General features: G+C 46.9%; 1 protein-coding gene across 4 annotated transcripts in view; it reads left to right on the forward strand.

The window, feature by feature from the left end:
• The window catches only part of LOC117887143 (zinc finger protein 271-like), a 60,875-nt gene that overhangs the window by 31,520 nt on the left and 6,597 nt on the right, over positions 1-22,758 (forward strand). Inside the window, exons 1-2 of one of the 4 annotated variants that reach the window (XM_034789423.1) lie at positions 15,592-15,883; positions 17,045-17,463. The exons of 1 other annotated variant lie outside the window; for it this stretch is intronic. The gene's annotated coding sequence lies outside the window, so the exon portion shown is untranslated. Of the gene's footprint in view, positions 1-15,591; positions 15,884-17,044; positions 17,464-22,758 lie in introns of those variants that run through there. 2 more of the 4 variants (XM_034789426.1, XM_034789425.1) reach the window with 2 other exon arrangements.

Consider the following 22,758-nt stretch of genomic DNA (forward strand, 5'->3'; position numbering starts at 1 on the left):
CAAGATCTCGTGGTTAAGCCAAGGTGGTCTTTTGCCACATTTTCTATCTTTCCTACCGTAACGATGCTGGTTCTGGCAGGACCCAACTGAGAGTGCCAATTCAGGACCAATTGCTTAAAACAGGGTAGTTACAGCCCAAGGCTGGGGTTTTTCCACCTCTAAGGCAAACCAAACCAGCCAGACAAACAGGACTTTGGTCTCACCCCACTGGCTAACCACAAGTCACACAAGCAATTCCCTTAGACACTCCAGTTTCCCAGTATCACCACCAGTGCCACTCGTTATGGGGACAAATGGTTATGAAAACCAATACCCCAATAAAAGAAAAAAGGTTCTCCTGTTCCCACAGGACCAAGCCCCAGACCCAGGTCAATATACAAATTAGATCTTACCTACAAGTCACGCTGTTGCCAATCCTTTAGAATCTAAAATCTAAAGGTTTATTCATAAAAGAAAAAAGATATTAGAGAGTTAGAATTGGTTAAATGGAATCAATTACATAAAGTAATGGCAAAGTTCTTGGTTCAGGGTTGTAGCAGTGATAGAAACTGCAGGTTCAAATCAAGTCTCTGGAATACATCCCCAGCTGGGATGGGTCATCAGTCCTTTGTTCAGAGCTTCAGTTTGTAGCAAAGTTTCTCCAGAGGTATGAAGCAGGATTGAAGACAAGATGGAGGAGAGGCATCAGCCTTTTATAGTCTTTTCCAGGTGTAAGAACACCTCTTTGTCCTTACTGTGGAAAATTACAGCAAAATGGAGTCTGGAGTCACATGGGCCAGTCCCTGCATACTTTGCTGAGTTGCAAGGCGTATTTGCCTTCTCTCAATGGGTCAATTGTATAGCTGATTGTCCTTAATGGGCCATCAAGCAGGCTAGACAGAGCTAACACCAACTTGTCTGGGAAGTTTCCCAGAAGCATAGCATAAGTTTGAAATACAGATAGTATAGAGCCAATATTCCTAACTTCAACTACAAAATTGATACACACATATAGACAGCATAATCATAACCAGCAAACCATAACCTTGTCTTAGACACCTCATTTGACCCCCTTTATACAAGATTTGGTGCCACTACAGGACTTTGGTTGCAACAATGATCTATATGGTCCCAGATTATATCAATAACGTCACACCTACCCAGCAGAATAGCTTGCTTTTGGGCCCTTAATAGTGTCCCTTTGAAAAACTACCAACTCTCCTCAGTTGTTTTTCCCCTCAGTCTTGATTCCCATGGGACCTTACCTATCAGCTCTCTGAGCTTACCAAAATCTGCCTTCCTGAAATCCATTGTCTCTATTTTGCTGTACTCCCTTCTACACTTCCTTAGAATTGTGAACTCTATGATTTCATGATCACTTTCACCCAAGCTGCCTTCTACTTTCAAATTCTCAATGAGTTCCTCCCTATATGTTAAAATCAAATCTAGAACAGCTTCCCCCCAAGTAGCTTTTTCAACCTTCTGAAATAAAAAGTTGTCTGCAATGCAGTCCAAGAACTTATTGGATAGTCTGTGCCCCGCTGTGTTATTTTCCCAATATATATCTGGATAGTTGAAGTCCCCCATCACCATCAAATCTTGGGCTTTGGATGATTTTGTTAGTTGTTTAAAAAAAGCCTCATCTACCTCTTCCACCTGGTTAGGTGGCCTGTAGTAGACTCCTAGCATGACATCACCCTTGTTTTTACCCCTTTTAGCCTAACCCAGAGACTCTCAACACTTCCATCTCCTATGTCCATCTCCACCTCAGTCCAAGTGTGTACATTTTTAATATAGAAGGCAACACCTCCTCCCTTTTTCCCCCGTCTATCCTTCCTGACCAAACTGTACCCATCCACACCAAGATTCCAATCATGTGTATTATCCCACCAAGTTTTGGTGATGCCAACAATGTCATAGTTGTATTTATTTATTAGCACTTCTAGTTCTTCCTGCTTATTACCCATACTTCAGTATTTCTTTATCCTTTATAAAAATTCTAGCTCCACATCCTCCCTTTTAAGGCTTCACACTGCACTCCCTTCTCTGGCTGCCTCTCACTTCCCATCTTCTCTCCCTCCCTCCCCCACCCTTGTGCCCTGTGCTCTTCCCACTCTTCTTGGCCTTTTGCTCTCTTTAGGTCAAACGAGCTGGGGTATATCAGTGTAGTTCCATTGGCTTCAATGGAGCAAGGCTGAGTTGCAGCGGCTGATGATCATGCCCTTTGTTTCCAGCTGGCCTCTTCCTGTGTCCCTAATATTCTCACCCTTTTCCCATTTCCCCAAACTCCAATGGGCCACCAAATGTACACACAGAGTTGGTGTGGTCTCCCTGTTCAAACTCCTAGGCTGAGCTAACAAAATTATAGACCTTACATGCAATGGTTAGTATGGTGACAAAGCGCCAGGGACTAGAGCATCATAGGACTGGAAGGGATCTCGAGAGGTCATCTAGTCCAGTCTGCTGCACTCATGGCAGGACTAAGTATTATCTAGCCCAGGGGTTGGCAACCTTTCAGAAGTGGTGTGCCAAGTCTTCATTTATTCACTCTAATGTAAGGTTTCGCGTGCCAGTCATACATTTTAACGTTTTTAGAAGGTCTCTTTCTATAAGTCTATAATACATAACTAAACTATTGTTGTATGTAAAGTAAATAAAGTTTTTAAAATGTTTTTAAGAAGCTTAATTTAAAATTAAATTAAAATGAAGAGACCCTCAGACCGGTGGCCAGGACCCGGGCAGTGTGAGTGCCACTGAAAATCAGCTCATGTGCCGCCTTCGGCACACGTGCCATAGGTTGCCTATCCCTGATCTAGCCCATCCCTGGCAGGTGTTTGTCTAACCTGCTCTTAAAAATCTCCAGTGATGGAGATTCCACAACCTCCCTAGGCAATTTATTCCAGTGCTTAACCACCCTGAGAGTTAGGAAGTTTTTCCTGATGTCCAACCTAAACCTCCCTTGCAGCAATTTAAGCCCATCATCTTTTGCCCTATCCTCAGAGGTTAAGGAGCACAATTTACCTCCCTCCTCCTTGTGACAGCCTTTTACATACTTGAAAACTGTTATGTCCTCCCTCAGTCTTCTCTTCTCCAAACTAAACAAATCCAGTGGTTTTTTTTCCCCCTCAAATCTTCCCTCGTAGGTCATGTTTTCTAGTCCTTGAATCATTTTTGTTGCTCTCCTCTGGACTTTCTCCAGTTTGTCCACATCTTTCCTGAAATGTGGTGCCCAGAACTGGTCACAATACTCCAACTGAGGCCTAATCAGCTCTGAGTAGAGCAGAAAAATTACTTCTCATGTTTTGCTTACAACACTCCTGCTAATACATCCCAGAATGATGTTTGCTTTTTTGCAACAGTGTTACACTGTTGACTAATATTTTGCTTGTGATCCACTATGACCCCCAGATCCCTTTCCGCAGTACTCTGTCTCATCTAGGTATTTATAAGGCCTGTATTATCTTAGTACCTCACAATCATTAGTGGATTTATCCTCATAACACTCCCGTGAGGCAGGGAATTATCCTCATTTTACAGATGGCTCACTGTGTAGATGAAGTTGTTGGAAGCAATGGTATGTTCAGGCATGATAGAACCTGCTCTGAGCTAGCAGCCTAATAGCTTAACATAAGTAAAACTGCACATGTGTAAGAAAATGCAGAGTAATCATGTCTGTGGGGAAAACAAAAGATAAAGTAACCACGAAGAAGAAGAAACTGCTTTGAGCTAACACAAATCCTGTATTGACAGGAGGACAGTTATCATGGAAATGAAAAACAAATACATATGTATCAGAAAAGATAATAGGGTTGTATATAGTTTGTGTAAGTAAGGGAAGATGAAGTGGTGTACTGGGTGGGCCTAGGGCGGGTGTAGTGTTGTTCCGATGAGCTTCCCACTGGTAAGTAACTGATCACTGCTTGCTAGTATTTTGCCTTACTAATAAAGATTTGTTGATGCAGTCGGCTGGATAGTTAATGTTAATCCAATAGAAGTGACTCACCCAAGGTCAGATAGGGAGTCCGTGGCGGAAGCAGTAATTAAGCCCAGATCTCCTGAGTGCCAAGCCAATGCGTTAGCCGCACTATTTCTCCTTACAAGTAATACAGTTAGACCACCCTTCTAACTAATCTACCCTACATTCCCACACATCCCTTTAATATCTCTATCCAATTTCCATATGCTCTCTAATCATCCCAATACACACCACTCAATCTACATATATTATGATCCACATCATTGTAATATCTGAACAGCTGAGATTTGTATATGAAATTAGAATAAAAATGCAAGGCAGGATGGGTCCTTGAGAGGTCATGTAATCCAGCCCCATGTCCTGAAGCAGGACCAATTAAACCTAGACAGTCCCTGACAGGTGTTTGTCCAATCTGTTCTTTAAAAAGCACTGATGATGGGCATTCCAAGTCCTCCCCTAGTAACATGTTCCAGTTCTGAACTATCCTTATAGTTAGAAAGATTTTCATAATGTTTAACCTAAATTTCCTCTTGCACCTTAAGCTCATAACTTCTTTTCCAAAATTTTAGTGGACCTGGAGAAAAACTGATCACCGTCCTCTTTATAATGCCCTTAACATTTGAAGGTTAACTCCCCCCTCAGTCTTATTTTCTCAGGAGTAGACATGTCCAGTTTTTTTAAATCTTTTCTCATTGATAAGAGGCATAGAAAACCTGATCTTTTTTGTTGCTCTCCTCTGGACTTTCTCAAATTTGTCCACATCATTCTTAAAGTGTGGTGGACAAAACTGGACGCTGTACTCCAGCCAAGTTTTCACTAGTGTTGAGTAGAGCAGGACAGTTACCTTCCAGGTCTTAGATAGGACATTCCTGTTAATTCCCCAATGTTAATAGGCTTTTTCACAATGGCATCACATTGTTGACTCATAATCCAATTTATGATTCACTATAGTTCCCAGATACTTTTCTGCAATACTACCACCTAGCCAGTTATTCCCCATATTGTAGTGCATTTGATTTTTACTTAAGTGTAGCACTTTGCACTTGTATTATTGATTTCAGACCAATTCTCCAATTTATCAAGATAATTTTGAATTCTAATCCTGTTCTCCAAAGTGCTAGCAACCCTTCCCAGGAGATGTCATCTGAAAATTTTCTAAGCAGTTACAAAATAAATATTTATTAGTGCTTACTTCCAACACTGCAACCAGCATTCATGCAAGTACAGTGTATTCCCCAAATTACAGGAAGATGGAAGGTTGATGGCGCTTTTGAGATAGATTTATGGTTGACAAAGTAACCTTAACAGTTCTTTTGTGCATGTATGTGTTTGTCTTTGATTAGAACATTAAATTTGAATTTTGAGGCTTCCTAACATTGTTAGATTTTTAGTGGGTATTTTTGTAAACACCACTTTGCCTTTAAAGCATTTTATAGAAGTTATGGCTGTTGATTGATCTCAGTTAATTAACGCGATTAACGAAAAAAAATTAATTGCAGTTAATCAGTTTTAATCACACTGTTAAATCGAATACCAATTGAAAATTATTAAATATTTTGGATGTTTGTCTACATTTTCATATATTATATTCTGTTTTTTAACTGAAATAAAAGTGTATATTTTTTATTACAAATATTTGCACTGTAAAAATGATAAATGAAACTATTTTTCAATTACTCATACAAGTAGTGTAGTGCAATCTTCGTCATGAAAATGAAACTTACAAATGTAGCTTTTTTTGTTACATAATTGCACTCAAAAACAATATAAAACTTCAGCGCCTACAAGTCCACTCAGTCCTACTTCTTGTTCAGCCAATCACTAAGATAAACAAGTTTGTTTACATTTACAGGAGATCATGCTGCCCTCTTATTTACAATGTCACCAGAAAGTGAGAATAGGCATTTGCATGGCACTTTTGTAGCTGGCATTGCAAGATATTTACACGCCAGATGTGCTAAACATTCGTATGCCCCTTCATGCTTTGACCACCATTCCAGAGGACATGCTTTCATGCTGATGACGCTCGTTAAGAAAATAATGCGTTAATTAAATTTGTGACTGAACTCCTTGGGGTTTAATAGTATGTCCCTGCTCTGTTTTACCTGCATTCTGCCATATATTTTATATTATAGCCGTCTCAGATGATGACCCAGCATGTTGTTCATTTTAAGAACACTTTCACTGCATATTTGACAAAACACAGAGAAGGTACCAATATGAGATTGGACCAAGCCCCAATGGTACAGTTTTGTGACAAGGGGGTACCTGAGGTATTTCTTCCCCACTGAACCATCCCCAACAGCTATCTGACCAATTTTGGGGGACTACCCTCCAAGGTAACCCTGCCCCGTGGTGCGGGATTTGGGAGCATACCCAGCCGTTAGAGAGGTTAAACTCTTGGGCAAAGCAAACCTTCAGGGCCTCATATGTATTGGTTTCTAAGATTTTAGGGATTTCTTTCCATCCCCCATGTGCCTGGGGGGAAATGGGAGTCAATGAGAGGAGTGCCCCTATGGCAAAAAGTACCACTGTGGCAGACCCTGGACCTGAACTCATGCTGGGCAGGTGACCCTAGGGCCTAACAATTACAATTCCCCAAATACCCACAAAATAACAATTACCAATAGCAGGCAGATTAAAAACAAAAAGGGCCAGGCCACCAGGTTAGGCCGGCCCTGTGAAAATAAACACAACCAATGCTCAGAGTTTTCATGGGGAGTGTGCTGCGGCTGTCCAAAGAGGTCACAGGGTATTCCCAGTAGACCATATTGTATTTTGAATAACAGTTTAAGTCCCAGATCGGCGCTGGCAGTCTTCTCTGCAGGATGGACGGTCCACGTTCAGTTCTGCCTTCAGACGAGAGTAATGGATCCAGTTTTTGTGTCCCTCAACCTCCCACAGTATTCTTGCCACCAAGTTAAAGAAGTATGGGCTGGATGAATGGACTGTAAGGTGGATAGAAAGCTGGCTAGATCGTCGGGCTCAACGGGTAGTGATCAATGGCTCCATGTCTAGTTGGCAGCCGGTTTCAAGCGGAGTGCCCCAAGGGTCGGTCCTGGGGCCGGTTTTGTTTAATATCTTTATTAATGATCTGGAGGATGGTGTGGACTGCACTCTCAGCAAGTTTGCAGATGACACTAAACTAGGAGGCGTGGTAGATACACTAGAGGGTAGGGATCGGATACAGAGGGACCTAGACAAACTAGAGGATTGGGCCGAAAAAAACCTGATGAGGTTCAACAAGGACAAGTGCAGAGTCCTGCACTTAGGACGGAAGAATCCCATGCACTGCTACAGGCTAGGGACCGAATGGCTAGGTAGCAGTTCTGCAGAAAAGGACCTAGGGGTCACAGTGGACGAGAAGCTGGATATGAGTCAACAGTGTGCTCTTGTTGCCAAGAAGGCTAACGGCATTTTGGGCTGTATAAGTAGGGGCATTGCCAGCAGATCGAGGAACGTGATCGTTCCCCTTTATTCGACATTGGTGAGGCCTCATCTGGAATACTGTGTCCAGTTTTGGGCCCCACACTACAAGAAGGATGTGGAAAAATTGGAAAGAGTCCAGCGGAGGGCAACAAAAATGATTAGGGGGCTGGAGCACATGACTTATGAGGAGAGGCTGAGGGAACTGGGATTGTTTAGTCTCCAGAAGAGAAGAATGAGGGGGGATTTGATAGCAGCCTTCAACTACCTGAAGGGGGGGGTTCCAAAGAGGATGGAGCTCGGCTGTTCTCAGTGGTGGCAGATGACAGAACAAGGAGCAATGGTCTCAAGTTGCAGTGGGGGAGGTCCAGGTTGGATATCAGGAAAAACTAATTCACTAGGAGGGTGGTGAAACACTGGAATGCGTTACCTAGGGAGGTGGTGGAGTCTCCTTCCTTGGAGGTTTTTAAGGCCCGGCTTGACAAAGCCCTGGCTGGGATGATTTAGCTGGGAATTGGTCCTGCTTTGAGCAGGGGGTTGGACTAGATGACCTCTTGAGGTCCCTTCCAACTCTGATATTCTATGATTCTATGAACCTTTGGTGCTGTGTGCGAGACCAGCAGAATGGTGTGGGGTCCCTCCCACTTCTCTTGGAGAGGCTCATCCTTCCAGGCCCGAACGAGAATGGAGTCACCAGGTTGCAGGGAGTGGACAGGGGCATATAATTAATTAATAATTAATGGAGATATCCCATCTCCTAGAACTGGAAGGGACCTTGAAAGGTCATCGAGTCCAGCCCCCTGCCTTCACTAGCAGGACCAAGTACTGATTTTGCCCTAGATCCCCAAGTGGCCCCCTCAAGGATTGAACTCACAACCCTGGGTTTAGCAGGCCAATGCTCAAACCACTGAGCTATCCCTCCCCCCATCCTGCGGGAGAGGCTGCAAATCTCTGGTATACCTGTGGAGAGAACAGAGAACAGCAGACAGAGAGCACATATACTGAGATAAAAAGCCACAGCCTACCTCCCACTCCCCTGCCAGAACCGGTGTACCGTTCATAGCCCATGCCCTTCCAAACATAATCTTGAAGGGACTGAGCCCTAATCTGCCCTTAGGGAGAGCACGAACTCAGAGCAAAACAAGGGGCAAAGCATCAGGCCACTGTAGGGAAGCCTCTCTGCCAGCGTGGGTGGTCTGATGTAGTTTCTGTAGCACTAGCCGTATTAGATTCTTTGGTAGGAGGATTTTTCCTTCCATGGAGTGGAGCCATCACTCCTTTGTCCGTTTGTAACTGCTGTCGGTATACCACTCATAATCAGCATTCAGGAGGGATTGATCTTTTAAGTCCAGGCAGCTGGAGTATTGGGCATCTATGACCTCCAAACAGTCATGTTCCTGTTCCTCTGTCTCCGGTAGCAGGGTCGCTGGGTTGAGGGAGGGACAGGTCTGTAGGGTAACTTCAGGATTTTCTAACAGTTTAGCCTGATACCGAGCTACCCGAGCCTGTGTAAGCCAGAGACCACCCTTAGTATCCAGCAGGGCTTGGACCATATGGGGAGTATACACTTGCACAATTCCCCTCAGTGTCAGTTTCTCGGCTTCCCCAAGCACTAGGGCAGTTGCTGCGACCACCCGTAAACATGCCGCCACCCCTTGGCAACTTGATCCAGTCATTTAGAGAAATATGCCACGGGACGTTTCCAGGTGCCTAATAACTGAGAAAGCACTTCCAGGGCCTCCCCTTTCCTTTCATGCACAGACAGTTGGAACGGCTTAGTGTGGTCCGGCAGACCCAGGGCTGCTAGGGTCTTTGGTTAGCACTTCTTTTATCTGTGAGAAAAGAAACCTAACACATTTCATTAATGCCTGGCAGTATTTTGCAGATCTCATAGTTGCTTGGGCACATTCAGGCCCCCCCGCTTTTCTTGGTTGTCAGCCAAGTCTTAGCTGTGAACAATGTCCTTGGTTGGGGCCAGCATCTTATCTTTGGACTGAGCTTGCTAGCTATAGTTTCCAGTTAACTCGTTCTGTTCTTTTTCCTTCTCCCTTTCTTGGTTTCTTTTAACCTACAAAGGAAACTTCCACTCTTCACTCATACACCTTTTCCTAACAATGAATACAAACAGATTGCCATTATACACCCTTCCAGTAAAATAACTTCTATACAGAGCTTTGGAGCAACAAACCAGGATGAGCACACCCACTTTTGAGGATTCCACTCGGTACAACCTCTGGTGTCCAATAGCTTTCCTTTTTAAACCTTAAATGCCTTGTCGGCTTCTGAGGACCAGTGAAAGGGGACGTGATCCGCTCCCTTAACACATTCATACAAGGGTTTAGCCCACAGTCCAAACTCTGGGATCCATATTCTGCAGAAGCCTGCCATGCCCAGAAATGCCCTGAGCCATTTACGATTGCTTGGGATAGGAATTTGACAGATAGCTTCCTTCCTTTCGTTTGAAAGCTGATGCCCCCCCTGCCTTATGTGAAACCCTAAGTACAGTACTTCTGGGAGGGCGATCTGAGCCTTACTCTGTGCTACCCGATATTCTCAGAGTCTAACAAAGTTCAGGAGGCTCACAGTGGCTTTAAGGCAAGGGATTAGACCCACAGCAGCAATTAACAAGTCATCTACATATTGCAGGAAGAGGACCTCGTCCTCATTGTTCCACTCCTCTAAGGCCTGGTCTACACTACGGGTTTAGGTCGACTTTAGCAGCATTAAATCGAATTAAGCCTGGACACGTCCACACAACGAAGCCCTTTCTTTCGACTTAAAGGGCCCTTTAAACCGGTTTCTTTACACCACCTTCGACGAGGGGATTAGCGATAAAATCAGCCTTTGCGGGTCGGAATTGGGGTAGTGTGGACGGAATTCGACGTTATTGGCCTCCGGGAGCTATCCCACAGTGCTTCATTGTGACCGCTCTGGACAGCACTCTCAACTCAGATGCACTGACCAGGTAGACAGGAAAAGACCCGTGAACGTTTGAATTTCATTTCCTGTTTGCCCAGCATGGAGAGCACAGGTGACCACGCAGAGCTCATCAACACAGGTAACCGTGATGGAGTCCCAGGATCGCAAAAGAGCTCCAGCATGGACCGAACGGGAGGTACGGGATCTGCTCGCCATATGGGGAGATGAATCAGTGCTAGCTGAACTCCGTAGCAGTAAACGAAATGGCAAAGTATTAGAAAAGGTCTTCAAGGCCATGAAGGACCGGGGCCATAACAGGGACACACAGCAGTGCCGCGTGAAAGTTAAGGAGCTACGGCAAGCTTACCACAAAGCCAGAGAAGCAAATGGAAGGTCCGGGCAGAGCCGCAAACTTGCCGCTTCTACGCGGAGCTGCATGCCATTCTAGGGGGTGCAGCCTCCACTACCCCAACCGTGTGCTATGACTCCGTCAATGGAGAAACACACAGGGAAGACGGTTCGTGGAAAGAGGAAGATGAGGATGGAGGTACTGTAGGTAGCTCACAGCAGCAAGGAAGCGGAGAAACCGGTTTCCCCAACAGCCAGGATATGTTTGTGACCCTGGACCTGGAACCAGTAACCCCCGAACTCACCCAAGACCCTCAGGGCACACAGGAGACCTCTGGTGAGTGTACCTTTGTAAATATTTGTAAACATTACACATGGTTTAAAAGCAAGCGTGTTTAATGATTAATTTGCCCTGGCAATCGCGGCCAGTACATCTACTGGAAAAGTCTGTTAACGTGTATGGGGATGGAGCGGAAATCCTCCAGGGACATCTCCAGAAAGCTCTCCTTCATGTACTCCCAAAGCCTTTGCAAAAGGTTTCTGGGGAGGGCTGCCTTATCCCGTCTGCCATGGTAGGACACTTTACCATGCCAGGCCAGTAGCACGTAGTCTGGAATCATTGCATAACAAAGGATGGCAGCGTATGGTCCCGGTGTTTGCTGGCATGCAGACAATATCCATTCCTTATCTCTCTTTGTTATCCTCAGGAGAGTGATATCATTCACAATCACCTGGTTGAAATGGGGTGATTTTATTAAGGGGGACATTCAGAGGTGCCCGTTCCTGCTCTTCTGAACAGAAATGTTCCCCGCTGTTAACCACGCGGTGGGGGGAGGGGTGAAGTGATCATCCCAGAGAATCGTGTGTGTGTGGGGTGGTGTACTTGGGTTTGTGCCGCATGTTAACCCGGAAACCGCAGCCCCTCCTTTTACATTGAAAACCTATTTTAAATGGCCAACCCAATTCATCCTTGATATGGGAAATGCGCTGCTGTTTGAAACCTTTCCCGCATGTTAAGAAGGTTAAAAAAGCCAAAAGACTGTGGCTTACCATGGCTGCCTGCAAGCCGAAATATGTTGCCTGGGGCACTGCGTGAGTGATCTCTCATACCAAACCGGCAGGCAGAGGAAAAATGCGACCTTGTAATGACCGTGTACCCATTGTTCTCTAAAATGTGTCTTTTTTTAACCACCTCTCCCTTCTCCTCCACCAGCTGCAAATGTTTCTCCTTCGCAGAGGCTAGTGAACATTAGAAAGAGAAAACGTAGGACGCGGGACGATATGTTCACGGAGCTGCAGATATCCTCCCACGCTGATAGAGCACAGCAGAATGCGTGGAGGCAGTCAATGTCGGACATGAGAAAAGCACAATATGAATGAGAGGAGAGGTGGCGGGCTGAATGGCGGGATGAAAAGAGCAAGTGGCGGTCTGAAGATGATAGGTGGCGTCAGCTTGCAAACAGACAGCAAGAGTCAATGCTCCGTCTGCTGGAGCATCAAACAGATATGCTCCGGAAGTCGACGCTAGCCTCGGTACTGTGGACGCGGTCCGCCGACTAGAGCACTTAGAGCATTTTATGTGGGGACACACACAATCGGCTGTATACAACCGATTTCTATAAAACCGGCTTCTATAAATTCGAACTAATTTCATAGTGTAGACATACCCTAAGTCTTTGGCCAGGGCCTGGCCGAAAAGGGTGGGGGAATTTTTAAATCCCTGGGCCAGCACTGTCCAGCAAAGCTGCTTTTTAACCCTCCTTTTGTCCTTCCACTGGCTCCACTCTGGGGCTTGCATGGCTGAGGGCTCAATTGCAAGGGTCATTATCCACACATTCTCGGGGGGTAAGGCGAGGGTTATTTCATCTTCTTTGACCTCCTTGGATGGTCTCTGCCAAATTGGCTTGATATTGTTCATAAGTTCCCAATCCCAGTTTTTTAACCTTTTTAGTTTTTGGCTTTTTTTTTTTTCTTTTCTTCCTCCTCCTCAACAGCAGGGTCCTCATGAGGATATTACAGTCATCCCAGTCAGGCTTATGGCTAGCCAGGTACCCCTCAAAGACCGAGATAAACTTGCTTGGATTCGTTGAGAATTCCCCTGCCTGTGCCTTAAAGGCTGCTAGGTCCACTGGGTTAAAAGGCACATGCGTATAAACTTGCATAGTAGTGGCCGGGTGTTCTTGTGATCCTGGGCGGGCCACCACGGCCTCAGTGATTAAAGGATAGAACCCTACCGAGGGGGCAATCTCTGGGACCTGAGACACCTTGTCTTTATATGGTGGGGGTGTGATAGTCGAAGGGGACACTGGACCTGCCATTACAGCTTGTGGAGGGGGAGGGGGGAGTTCTGGGGACTAACAGTAGCTACTACCGAATCTGTCGGAGTCAAATTACACTTTTGCAAAATATCTGACCTATCTCTTAGCAACATAAACAACTGTACATACATATGTTCATTCCATTTACCCGTTTGCTGACAAAACAGAAGTAACTGAAGGATCGTATTATAATTAAGTGATCCCTCCGGTGGCCACCTTTCCTGGTCCTCTAGCTGGTACTGAGGCCAGTCTACTGTACAGAATCTTTTCAGCTTACTTTTAATCAACGGATCCAATCCAAACACTTTCCAGTTCACCAGAATGCATTCTAAGGGTGTACACCTTGCCCTGCCTAGAATACTCTGTCCCTGCCCCATACCCTAGGGAGACACTGGGCGTCCCCAGGTCAAAACAGGTAAAGTCCCCACTGGACTGTTCCTACCTTATCCACGGGTCTGGTTTCGCACCATCGCCCTATCCACGGGACCGGTTCCCCACCGTTGCCCGCAGCTGCTTCTCCACTACTTGAGCGCGTTGCACCGTTGTGCCCTCCAGGGTCGACCAAACCGCATCTCCGCCAAGGCCCCCGATGAAGTCACCGGTGCGCGCTGGGCATTGGTCGTTGCCGCAATCCGTCGACCTCCGAGAGGGGTCCGGGCAAGGCTAAATTTCAGCCTCGAGCCGCACGTTGGGCGCCAAAACTGTTGCCAGCACAGAGTGCCCGAGGAAAGCAACAGTGTGTTGCCCGGTGTGCTTCATGCCAATGAACACACCAGGGTGGAGAAGCAATCAAAGTTTATTTGGGATCCCAAAGCGGTGCTAGGAGACAGGCACGTCTCAGATCAAGCACACTGAGACAAACAGTTTTCCCTTTTTATTCTTTTGCAGCTAGGTTTTACCCCCTTTCACCCACCCAACCCCCCTTTCTCCTATAATAGTTTACTTTAAGCAAGTAGCAAGCAATTACATTTAAGCAGTTACGTCATCTTGGCGGCCATAAGTCCAGCTTGTTAGTAGCTCCTTTAAACCGTTATCTCGTCCTTTTTCCCTTTGATTTATTATCTTCCCTTCAGCCAGAAACATGCAGGCCTCATTATTACCGCTTGGCACTGGTATGCAGCCTGTTGCACCTGGCTTTTGAGGTTCATTAGAGTTTAAACATGGAAGAAATGTAGTTCATATAGGCCTAGTGCAGGAAGGCTTCATTGACACTTTGTGGTATTCCACCCTCCCGAGTTACCTAGGGTTATGCCTAGTGACACCAACATATATGTATACATCTAGGAACAAAGAAAGTAGGCCCTACTTACCGGATCCTGGACTGGGCACTCTATCCCGGGAAGCAGTGACTTTGCCAGAGATTTGGGGGTTGTGGAGGATAATCAGATGAACATGCACTCCCAATGTGATGCTGTGGCCAAAAGAGCTAATGCAATCCTTGGATGCATAAACAGGGGAATCTTGAATAGGAAGTGAGAGATTATTTACTATTTGGCACTGGTGCAACTGCTGCTGGAATACTGTGTCCCGTTCTGGGTGCCCATAATTCAATAGGGGGCAGGGATAGCTCAGTGGTTTGAGCATTGGCCTGCTAAACCCAGGGTTGTGAGTTCAATCCTTTAGGGGGCCATTTAGGGATCTGGAGCAAAAATCTGTCTGGGGATTGGTCCCACTTTGAGCAGCAGGTTGGACTAGATGACTTCCTGAGGTCCCTTCCAACCCTGATATTCTATGATTCTAAGGAAGTTGATAAAGAGGACAGGGTTCAGAGAGGAGCCATGAGAATGATTAAAGGATTAGAAAACATGCCTTATAGTGATAGACTCCAGGAGTTCAATCCATTTAGCTGAACAGAGAGAAGTCTAGGGGTGATTTAATAGCTCTCTATATGGCTATTAATTAGGTAATCATCAAGTGATCCATCCCCTGTTGCCCATTCCCAGCTTCTGGCAAACAGAGGCTAGGGACACTATCCCTGCCCATCCTGGTTAATAGCCATTGATGGACCTATCCTCCATGAACTTATCTAGTTCTTTTTTGAACCCTGTTATAGACTTGGCCTTCACAACACCCTCTGGCAACCAGTTCCACAAGTTGACTGTGCGTTGTGTGAAAAAATACTTCTTTTTGTTTTTTTTTAAACCTGCTGCCTATTAACTTTAACTGGTTAAACTATTTTATAATGTATTGCTTTGTCTTTTTAAAGGAATTCAACATCTCTGGGGGGCAGCCACAAGGCAGGATGGAAACGCAAGTCCAGGGAGTGGATTACTTGTCACTAGAGTAATGGTCCCAAACAGAATTTGGATAAGAGATCCCTCCTTTATTTATTAATTGCTACTTGAGCTGTTTGAGCCCTCAAGTCTCCCACATGCCTACTCTGATTTCCCACAAACCTGCCAGAAAGATATCTGGCTTGTGAGATTTCAGGTGGGTTGCTTTACTTTTGCAGAGTGCAGGGTTCTATACCTGGCTTACAATGGAAGGCTGTAGTTTCAGCTATAGCTATGGAGAGACCAGCATTGCTCCAGAATATACATTTGTTGACCGGATTCCTTCCTGTGCTGCCTTTCTGTCTCCACTGGGGAGGTGAGGGAAGGACGTTTTGATTAGCTGTAGCCACCAGAGGGCTCTGGTTATTGTTAAGGGAGGGAGGCTGCTGCCTCCATTGCTTTTTCTGTCCAGAGCCTGATGATCAGAGGCTGAACTTCCTGGGTCACAGGATGCTGTTGCATCCCTTCGTAATTGGGATACCGGGCTGAGGCGCTGCTGCTCCCCAGGGGGTCTGTGAGGAGAGAAAACTGCATTGATCCCCCCCCTCTGTGCCCAGCCGGGGGGACTTTCTGCGGCAGCTGGAACCAGCCCCTGGGGCAGCCCCGGGCTCTGCCGACACCAGCCCCTGAGCCGGAGGCTGCAGGTGAGGGGAGAGACCCGGGGGAAAGGGCTGGGGCCGGGCAGGAAAGTGACTGTGCACAAACGGCCCCTTCTCGTCCCAGCTCCGCTCCCGGGGGCGGGGGTCTGCGAGTCCCAGAGCTGCTCCCCTCCCTGGCCCCCCCAGGCTCTGCTCCCCTGAGCGCCTGCAGGAGCCGAGACAGCTCCGAGAGAGCGAACGCTCCGGGCTGGGCCAGGGACCGAGTCTCCCAGCCCGAGGGGAGGGGGGAGGGAGACAGGGGCAGAGACTGGCAGGGGCAGCAGGAGCAATCAGTGGGGAGGGAGGTTCCCGGCTCTCAGCCCTGCCCAGCCCCATTCCCTGCAGCACCCCGGGGCAGACTGACTTTCCTGGGGCGGAGCAGGGAGAGAAGAAGCCAGTTCCTGCCTCTGCCTGGTCCCGGCGCTGCTGGGGGGATGCACTGCCCTGGGAACAGTGTCAGGGAGACCCCCATAGGTCTATCTACCCTGCATTGTAAACCCAGGTCTGTGGGACCCGAGTCTGCAGACTTGGTGTTCCTAGGCCCACACTTTTGCGTCCAGACTGTATGGTGTACTGGGTTTACGATTTCTGGACCTGAGCGTCACAACCTTGCTGACCCAAGTCAAAACTTCTGATTCTGTGGGCATAACCCAGCCTATGCCAGGATTCCTAGCATCCTCCCTAGCTGTTGCTGCTTTAGGCCTCGGCGCCTGTGGGAAAACTTGATTGTCCATTCTGTGGCATTTGACCCAAAGTTGCCTCAGCCTGCCAACACATCCAGCCGCTTGCTAAGTCGTATTCACGCTGCCTGCAACCAGCGTTAGTGTAACCTACACACCACCTGGGTGTGGTGTTCTGTCCCCTCTAGTGGCACTGAGACCACTTAGAGATTAATGAGTCTGCTATAGCCATAGCTAAGGGCCATGTGGCTTTTAGCTCATGCAGTAGAGGCTCATGCATTTAGCTCCAGAGGTCCCAGGTTTGATCTTGCTTGCCAAGGATTGGGGTTTGTCGGTGTTACACTAGCAGCATAGGTGAAGCACTGTTGGAAGTTCTGTGGTCTGTATTACACAGGAGGTCAGGCTAGATGATCACAATGGTCCTTTCTGGCCTTGGGATGTAGGAATCTATTGAACTGGTCCAGTTGCACTTTTACTCCTGTTTCAGGAAAGAGTGGAGCATCCCTGAGATACTGTGGATGTTGCAGTGGTGTTTTCTGACTTTCTGAAGACACCTCTCGGAAAGAGGTACAGACATTCCAGACTCCAACTGGCAGAAGCTGCTCATGACTTGCTGTAGCCACAGATTCTCCATGTAGACCTGTGCTTCTGAAGCAGGGCCATAAGTACAAACTGGTGGGACCATGTTGTCTTGCGGACCTGGGAAGACCAGGAGTGGCTCCAGAACTTTCTCATGGAGAGGCAGAGGTTCCTGGAGCTGTGTGATCAGCTTGCCACAATCCTCTCAGGTCAGGACACACACATGAGGGAGGTTGTGCTGGTCCAGAAGCAGGTGGCTATAGCCATCGGGATGGAAGTGGACTACTCCTGACTGTTACAGGTCCATGGCTAATTAGTTTGGTGTGGGTAAGTCAAAGGTCGAGATGTGTGAGGTCATCAGGACTGTGATTTACCCGAAGGTGATGGGCATAAACATTGTCTCTGAAATAACTGCTGGTTTTGAGAGAACAGGCTTTCCGAATTGTGTTGGAGCCATCAATGGGACTTCCCCCAGCTGTAGTTTGCCCTCTTCAAGAACCACCTGAATACATAAACCACTAAGGTTACTACTCCATCATTGTGCAGGTCCTCGTTGACCACACATGCCTATTGATGGACGCTAATGTTGGCTGCCCTGGCAAAGGGCGTGATGCTGGGTTTTCCGCAGATCAGGACTTTACCTACAGACAGGCTGGGACAGTATTCCCACCAAATAACATTGTTGTTAATGGAGTAACTGTTCCCACTGTTATTCTAGGGCAGGTGTTCTCAATCTTTTTCTTTCTGAGCCCCCTCCCAACTCCACAGCTCACCTGTGCCACAACAATTGTTTTTGTGCTTATCCAGTAGATTAAAAGTCAGGGCCAGCATTAGGGGGTAGCAAGCATGGCAAATGCCTGGGGCCCCACGCCACAGGGGGCCTCACAAAGCTAAATTGCTTGGGCTTTGGTTTCAGCCCCGGGCGTCAGGGCTCGGGCTTAGGCTTCAGCCACTGACAACGGGCCTTGGGCATCAGCTTTCTGCCCTGGGCCCCAGCGAATCTAATGCCGGCCTGCTCTTTGGTTTATTTTGGCAGACCCTGTGAAACCCGCTTGCAGCCCCGCAGGGGCCCCGGGCCCCTGGTTGAGAACAACTGTTCTAGGGGACCCCGTGTACCCTCTTTTGCCATGGCTTATGAAAATGTGCCCTGATCTCAGAGGGCCTGACAAATGATTTAATTACACCTTCAGTTTACTACCTATGGGTTTACAATCTTTTTAGGTAGTCCACTTTCTGGAGGACATAACAGTTCTGGAGATTCCTGAATGGCAAAGGGATCTTCTATTCCAAGATGCCTGAAGCAAGTAATCTAAATACTTGCTAAAGAGCTTTTCAGGCTTATAGTGACTGACCAGCACATATATGATTGGAGGGGGCTAGTGACCTTCAAAGGAGGCCCTAGAAAGTATGCCCTGCTGCAAAATGTGGCCACCCATTTGGAGTTCCTGTACTGAGAAAAGTTTGCAATCATGAGGATTGGTTGAAAATTCATGGGGAAATCAATAGGATGTTGTGTTTGCCTGCAGATGTATTGCAGCCTCCCTGGATGCTCCCTGAAATAATGCAGTGACCAAGGACAGCTTTGGCTCACAACACTGGCCCTGATCATACTTCTGTAACAAAGGCTTACAAAGCACTCCCTCCACAGAACATTTATGGACTCATAGTACGGGACCTGTGGATTACATACAACCTCCTGGTTTATTTCAGGCAGTTCAGGCACCCGAGGACTGCATACTTCCCTTCCCTCCCCCCCCACCCTCCCGTAACTGTCTTGAGTAATCGGTCAGGTGGCTCAGGATGGTCTGGTATGACCAAGTCGCACGGTGCAGCATACTCTTGGGGAGGGCAATGTAAGATTCTTAATTTTAACACCCCAACAAAACAATGTGCGCGTGTCTAGTACAAATTTCACCATAGCTGCATGTTTAACTTTTCTTTTCCCTTATCAGTAGCCTTTTTGAATTTCACATGGTGGTAGGGGTGGGGGTAGGGCTGATGCCAAGGTACTGGTGTGCATTCTGCCAGCTTGTAGTAATAATTTAATTTGGTCGTAAGCTGGAAATCCATCCCATCTGTGTTTTAATAACAAATGTGGAGGCAGAAACTTAACGGGTTCTGGTGCTACTTCTACCTCTTCCACCCGTTCCGCTGCAAGCTACTCTTCCGGGCATGCTGAAACAGCTCCTCTGAGTATGGACCCAGGATGTGTTGCAGCTTTTCCAGCAGCAAAGCATCCCCAGGGACCTGAGTGAGCATCAGAGACACTTCCTGAGCTTGATCCAGAGGCTCCTGGCTCTCCTGGGGTGCTGCCTGTGACTCAAGAGATTGTCATGCACTGCTGTGGACTCAGAGCTTGCTGCAGTTCCCAGCACTAGGTTGAATTCCTTGTCTAAGAGGCAGATACACAGAAATGTGGTTGTCATCCCTGACTCCTAGTAGTCGGTCTCGAGCCACCGGATTCATTCTCTGCATTGAGCAATGGTCCGGTCAATCTCCAACATTGCCAGCTTCTCTGATATGTCCTGGTACACAAGATCATATCTGGTACTCTTGCTGAAGTCAATCATCTCGCTTGCCTCACACCAGAGCATAACCAGAATCTGGCTTTGTTCCTGTAACCAGCTAGCAATGTGCTTGGTGGAGACATGGCCTAGGATATCTTCTTACTGGCCATAGCTAATGCAGGAGATGGTAAACTGTGCTTATAGTTCAGGAGTCAGAAAAAAAGGGAAGGATTAAATGCTGAGCAGCTGGATGTGAACCAAGTGGGGTTGCTTCTGGTTCCTGGAGTCAAGTGGGTAGTGTTGGGCCAGAATTTCTCGGCCCTTCTAACCCATGAGATTTTAGGAAAGCGTTGGCAGACTTTCCAGACATGAGTCTGGTGACCTGGGCTTGACCTATGTCCAGACTGCAAAATGATAGCGCCCGAGTCCCAGTGGGACTTGGGCTCAGACCCAACATTCCTGGTGGGTCTTAGGACTCAGGTCCTGACTGCTTTCTGAGGACTCAGAAAGATTTGTGTGTGGAGGGTAGGAGGGGTTTGGGCTCAAACCTGTGCCTGAATCTGGGTTTACAATGCCGCGTAGCTATACCCAAAGCAGCTCCTTAGATTCCACTCTTTTCTGGCATTTGTTTCAGAGACTCTGTTACTGGGGAGTGCTTAAGAATGTTTTCGAGCATTTCGTATTGGTGGGAGCAGCAGGATCTGCTCTATAATAAAGTGAGCAAGCATTTTCCCAGTGTAGCAAAGTCTAGAGCATCTGTCTTCAAGAAAAGAGTATGGAGGGAATCGGGGTGTGAAAAGGCCTAAAGCCCCTCCTCGGTCACCCTTCTCAACCTGACAGGCTGCAGAATAACACCCTTGTTTCACCCCAGATGGTCCCATCATCCCAGGAGATGGGGAAGGGAAATGTCTTCAGGGGAGCCAGCTCAGGCAGGGATTGTCAGGTAGCTGTTGGGGGAGGGAGGGAGCATTCATGGGAGGGCGGGATAGTAATAAAGACTTGTTGTGAATTGCTTAAAATGAGGCCTTTTCTTTTTAGGAACAAACTGTTTGGGATGAGGGTGGGAATTCCCCGATCTCTGCATTCAGAAACCAGAGCCCTGAAGTGCCCATAGATGGATAGGCAGGGACTTCTGGGAATAGTTTCTGATACCAGAGAGGCAAAAATCCAGAGCCTAAAAATACAGCAATGAGTGTATCAGAAACAGCTGGATAGGATAACTGTCCAAGTAACTCCAGGGAAGTTCTCACAAACTCCTAGTCCTGCCCAAGCCCAAGCCCAGACAAGGCCTCCCAGCTCCCAGAATAGACCAGACCAGAGAAACAGAAGTACCAAGACCTGAGGACGCAGCTGGTCATTTGTCATTGCAAAGAGCATTGTAAAGGCACAGGCACTGTCTCATGATTCAGCTTTTCTGCTGACAGTAATTTGTGTATTATTGTTTCGGTTAATGGGCACAGAAAATTTGCCTTTGAGACAAATTAAATTAATGCCTCTTAAAGCCAGCGCCAGCAGCACCCAACGAGTGCCCATCCTCCATAAATGCCAGCCCCTTCCTCCTCAAAACCAGGTTAAAACCTCAAGCCTGCAGAATCCTCTGAACAGACGTGGGCTATTTTGGACCCAGGTGGGATGAGCAGTAGATTCCAAAGTATGAGGGAGAACCAGCTGTCGTGCTCGGTGGTATGGAAGGATATGTGTCCAAAGGACAGATTCTGGGATGGAGGGTTCCCAGCACATCTTTTTCTGTCACTCACATAAGAGAAGGACTGTTTCTATTTATGGAATGCACAAAATTTGTCTGCAAAGTCTGTTCTTCCCAAATCCCCAAATTGCTGCTTATTGCTGAGGGGACTGTCATCTTCTGGATATTTGGTGACGTCATTTCCCTTGCTGTAGGTCTGGGAAGTGATTGAGTCGTGTCCTGCAGTGTCCGGAGATGCCAGAATCCCCTACAGGGGGTGCAACATGTCTCTCACTAGGAAACTTCCCCAAAGGGCCTCTATTATTGCTGAGGGGTAATGATGCAGTAGCTTAGTGATGCCATGAAAAGTGTACTTTGTGTGCGGGTGCCTGCAGGTTCTAATCAGACAAAGAGGTGAATTTTCTCTGGAGAGGAAATGTGATCTAGGAAACTAGCCTGGCACTCTTGAGATTCAATGTCAATTTCCTACTCTGCTCCAGCTTCTATCTGTGATGCTGGGCAAAGTGCTTCCCAGGCCCCAGTTTGCCACCTGTAAAATGAGAATTTTTTTTTTATTTGCCTAGGAGCTGCTGTTGTGGAGCAGGACCCCGCTGTGCTAGGCACTGTACAAACTGAACAAAAAGACAATTTCTGTCCCAAGGAGTTTGCAATCTAAGTAATAATAATAGCTCTTCCCTATCTCACATGGGTGCTTTGAGGATAAATAGATTATGAGGTGCTGAAATACTAGGGTGATGGTGGTCAGATAAGTGATGGAAATATCTAGAAAACAGCAATGAATATCAGATTGTCTACTCCTTGCAGTTGTTTTTCCTCTTTGTGATATGCCTGCAAACAGATAGCAGGATTCTCAGCTGTATTCAGAAGGATTACAGATTTCCTTCTTCATTCTTGGTTGGCAGGTCATTCAGATTGTGACTCTTACAACTGCATGTACCCTATATTCCAGATTGTTGTTGTTTTTTTTGCTGGGCCCCATTTTGAAAGTATTTCAGGCTGTGACAACACTCCCCAACCCCCAGAAAAAAGTGATGGCAAATTACTGTACATACTCATAGGAGCACTAAGCGAAGCATGTAATCATTATCTCTGCAGTCAAAAGCACTGAAGCCTTTCAAAAAGTGTAAAGCAACAGTATGGTAGTGCCACCCTCACTTCTGCACCCCTGCTGGCAGCGGCGCTGCCTTCAGAGCTGGGTAGCCGGAGAGCAGCGGCTGCTATATTCCCCCCTCCCACTCCAGTTCTCCTTTCCTCCATCCTCTATTTGGGAATCTGAAATATGGTAACCCTAGCAAAGGACCTAAAGGTTATCACAATATTTTTTGTGATCTCACGACTCCCCTACAATAGCTTTGTGATCCCCTTTTGGGTCGGGACTCTAAGTTTGTGAAATGCTGCTATACTCCTTTT

Source organism: Trachemys scripta, chromosome 14 (assembly GCF_013100865.1).
Source record: "Trachemys scripta elegans isolate TJP31775 chromosome 14, CAS_Tse_1.0, whole genome shotgun sequence".
Classification (NCBI taxonomy): Eukaryota; Metazoa; Chordata; order Testudines; family Emydidae; genus Trachemys; species Trachemys scripta.